Genomic DNA, 4,992 nt, shown 5'->3' with positions numbered 1-4,992 from the left:
CCCCCCCGAAATGTCATGCCCAACTTATTCAAACACTGATGTTTACCCTGAGAAACGCGTGTAATGCAGTGTATTTCCCATAGACCCCAACCGTATCAAATAAATACCGGTGAAGATCGTCTACCGCCGTGGGGCACACAAATCCTCAAGTAGGAAGAAAACGATACCCGAGGAGGAGTGAGATCAACGTATTCCCCACTCAGTTCGTAATGTTACTTTCACTCCCGACTTCAAAAGCAATGCACACACGTATGCGCCGTGAACTTGCCATCACGCTTCGTTTCATCCACGCCGAGTGGACTCTTCCCTCATTTATTTCTTCATCGCTCATTTTTATTTAATCTCCTGGGGTCGACAGACTCCCCATTCATTATCATGCAGATTCAGCGCTTGTCTAGTCGTCACGAACTAGCGCCAATTGATTATCTTAAATTACTAGACAATTGTTTTCACTCCTTTTTCACTTTATTAATTATTATAGAATCAATCGTTGGTAATGGTTCACCATTATTTCAAAGAAATTGTGATTTCACCTCTTTAAATGGAAATTTTAATGAAAACTGATTCATTTCTTCATGCAGATAATTTTTTAAATATTTTTTTTTAATGCAAATTATCAGCATCAATTTCATATTTATACTTTAAGAACAATTCACTCGAGAAAACCTCCCATTAATCATTGCCACTCATTTTACACGTAATTATGAATGCAATTCACTCACTCTCGAGTTGAATTGAATCAATTTTGAAAGAATTATATTTTGTAGAAAATTGCAACACCAGTTCAAAATCTATTTTTTTATTTTTTATGAAAGCAAACGATGAAGATGAATTTTATGTTATAGTTTCAAAAATGTCAATTCACTTGAGAAATCCTTGATCAATCGTTTCCCCTTATTTTCTACTCAATTATCAAATCAATTCGATAGCAGAGGAGAAATAGAATTCCTAAATTTTCCGTAACGATCAGATTTTTTTTATTCAATGAATTTAGTTTCTTACGAAAAATTTGATAATTGAGTTGTCACTCAATTATCAAATGAATAAAATAATAAAGAAAGCGCAGAATCCGTCAAATTCACTTCACGTTTAGTTTTTTTCTAGTCACTTTTTGTAAATAAAAGTGGGGTCACTTCAGAGTTAAGTCACCTCATCATAAATCTAAATAATTTCATTAGAAAATTCATAATTCCTCATCAACTCCCGACACACCAATTAACCCCACCGAATCCCAACTGTCAAAACAATTTCCGAAACCTGAATTCAATTCTCCCATCAAAGTAATTTCTCCATCACGAAAAAGTTGACAAATTAATATTTCCACTTTCATTCATTAAAACCTTTACGACAATGACTCAACGATTTTAATCAAAGTGACAATTATTATTCTCTCTATCAACTAAATCAATCCACTTGACCCAAATATAGTATTTTCTTCCGTAAACGCGGAAAGAAGAGGTCCTAAATTTTTGGCGTGAATTAGGGATGCGCAAAAATTTTGTGCCACGTCATGTGACCGTCACATGACAAAATTATGACGGCATTAACATATGACCGTCATATCCCAACTAAATAGATCATCACATAGATCATCACTCCTTAATTTTATGACATATTTTGTAACACAAATATTCTATCTAAATAGCAATAAAAAATTTTTGTTCTCAATAACAAAAATTCTGATAGAACAGATAATTATCCGATTATTCTCCATAACTATTTTCAGAATTTCTCATAAATTGAAAAAAATATCAATGCACTCGACCCCAACAATCGAAGAAACAATAGTTCCCCTTGAATTAAGGCACAATTCAATCGAATCAATCAATAATAATTCCTCCTCACAATAAATAGAAACCTTCAGTTTATCATCAGATTAAAAATCATGACCTTGAATCCCCCAATTCCTAAACAACAGTTTTAAAAAGGTGAAAGAAAATCGCAGAATCCATTCTCGAGCTGTTGAAAGCTAACCGTGAATCTGAATAAAAAAATACTGTTTTCAGTAACAAAAATTCTGATATAATAGATAATTATCCAATTATCCTCCGTAACTACCTGCAGAATTATTTTTCAGAAATTGAAAAAAAAATCGATTCACTCAACCCTAACAATCGAAAAACCAATTCAACTGAGTCAATTAACAACAGCTCCTCCTCTCAACAAATCAAAACATCCTATTACCCATAATTAGAAATCATCACCTTGAATCTTTCAACTCCTAAGCAACAAAAAAAAGTAAAAGAAAGTCGAGAAATCCATTATCGAACTGCTGACAGCCAACAGTGAATCTGAATTAATAATTTCTGTTTTCAATAACAACAATTGACAGAACAGATAATTACCCAAAATTATCCTTCGCAACTACCTGCAGAATTGCTTCTCAAAAATTGAGAGAAAAATCCATCCACCCAACCCCAACAATCGTGAATACAATTATTCCTCTTAAATTAACACACAATTTAATATCAATCAATCAATTGATTCAGTTGAATTGTTTTTTCGATTGTTGGGGTTGGGTGGATCGATTTTTTTTTCAATTTCTGAAAAATAATTCTGCAGGTAGTTACGGAGGATAATTGGATAATTATCCATTATATCAGATATCAATCAATTAATAACAATTCCTCCTCTCCTCTTGAATCTTTCAACTCCTAAGCAACAAAAAAAATTAAAAAAATCGAGAAATCCGTTAGCTGCTCACAGCCAACAGTGAATCTGAATTAATAATTTCTGTTGTCAATAACAAAAATGCTGATAAACCAGATAATTACCCAATTATCCATCGTAAGTACCCGCGTATTATTTCTCAACATTAAAAATCAATGAATCCACTCAACCCGAGCAATCGAATTAACAAATTCCCCTTGAATTAAAGCACAATTCAACTGAATCAATTAACAACAATTCCTCCTCTCAACAAATTAACCCATTTCATCACCCGCAATTAGAAATCATGACCTTGAATCCCCGCGACTCTTAATGACGATAAAAAAAATACATTAAAAAACCGCGAAATCCATTATCATCGAACAATGCCGAGGGATGATTGATAATGCAGCGGCGAAAGTGCAGCCGTAAATACGTGTTACTTTCGACTAGGCGCTGTCTGTATACTGGAGCTAATGGAGACGCATGCTGGAAAAAGGGAAAACTCGAAACGGAAATAAAACGTGTGTCTAATGCAAAAGAGGAAAAATCCACGAATGAATGGGAGGTGGGAGTTGTAATGCAGGAGGAGTTCAGTCATTTCTCTGACAAACGAAATCGAGGAAATTGGAAAAACACACATACACGTGGCACTCGGGTGTATTTACCCGCTGGGTGAAAGCATACCGGCGTGGTTAACCGGAGGAAAGAGAGTCCTATACTATGGCGCAACAACGCCTGATGTTTATTTCGTTTTCATCGTTGTTTATTCCTATCCACAAGTTTTTAAGGAGAAACGAGAGATCTTCGTGATCGATTTGATGGCTCCCTCATGCGAGTATCAGTTTACGTTTGAATTACATTTTCACTGAATTAATGAGATTTCGATATTTTCTAGTAATTAATGGCGGCTGAAGGCGTGGGGAGAGAGGAATGGGGATTATTAGCTTGAGTGAGATTAAATTGGTCTGGTTCTTTTCTAGATTGTTTCATGATTACCGGTGAGGGTAATTGGTTACGTGAGATTATGGCACAGTGTTGTTGATATTGGATTATTTTTTAGGGAACTGCTTCATCATTATTGGAGGATAATTGAACTTCATGGACAGTTTTAGCGGCTATTTTTAGGGGAGACATTGGATTTGATTTAGGGGAAAAAATTGTGGAATTTCAAATGAATATTCACTGGAATTACGAATTGGACACCTGGGAGATGAACATTTTCACTTGAATTTTACACTGATTGATAAGTTAAGAATATATTTACCTACATTTCCATGATTTCTATTGATTTTCATGCATTAGTTTAGGTAAAATTTATACTTTTCTTAGATTTTTTCATCACAACAGCGATATTGCGCATATCTAATGGGTTTGAATTGTTTCGTGAAATTTGTGCATTCAACCAAACGATGAAACGATGAAATATGGAAATTTGATGGAAAATATTAGATTATGAGGCGTATTTTATCATTTTGAAAAATCATGAAACATGATAAAAATCATCAAAATATGAGCACAAAGTCATATTTTGTGAATTATCTCTTTTCACCGGACTCAGAGAAATAATTTATTTGAACAAAAATGAATTATAAAAATACTTTATTCATTCATTTTTTCCCAAACTCAAACTCGATTATTATTTGTTTTTATTCGCCCATTCAACTGAAGACTGCATCATTTTAAAGTGAACGAATTTACCAATGAATTCATTAATTTCCAACCAATACATTCATGAAATGAGTAGAAAAATCAACGAGTGTCATCCGATTGAACCCCGTAATTTCTCTGGGCACAAAATTTAATTTATTAAATTAAATCACACTAAATTAAATTTAAAAAAAATTAATTTAAATTTTTTAAAAATTAAATTACATTTATTTATGTAATTTCTCCACCGCAAAATTCCTCTTCAAATTCCTTCCTACTCTCAAGCCTTCAATTTCCCCATTATCCCTTCAAGTGTTACCGCCAATACCTCAACACATTTCAATTAATTTTCCAATCCTCTCCCATTTACCCCCATCACCCCCCACCCCCCACTCCAGTCCAATAAAACAAATTTCCCAGAAAATTGACATAATCATATCGAATTCAGACATCCTCGAAGGAGCAATGGGTTACACGCCCCTAATTACTTTCTCCACGGAAGGGGTCAAAATCTCGAGGTCGAGGTATGCCTGGCGGCGTAGAGAATCGCGCATGTGTCCCCCTGCAGCGCGATATGGGCCTCGCCCTCAAATATAAAATGAAAGAGATAAAAAAAATAACATCGAAACGAGTTAAACGGGATAAAAAGTTCTTCAGATGGTAACTTTCTTTGGGCGGGGGGGGGGGGGGGGG

This window comes from Diachasma alloeum, unplaced genomic scaffold (genome assembly GCF_001412515.2).
Source record: "Diachasma alloeum isolate Michigan unplaced genomic scaffold, Dall2.0 Dall_scaffold_00365, whole genome shotgun sequence".
NCBI lineage: Eukaryota > Metazoa > Arthropoda > Insecta > Hymenoptera > Braconidae > Diachasma > Diachasma alloeum.
This window is presented reverse-complemented; position numbering follows the sequence as displayed.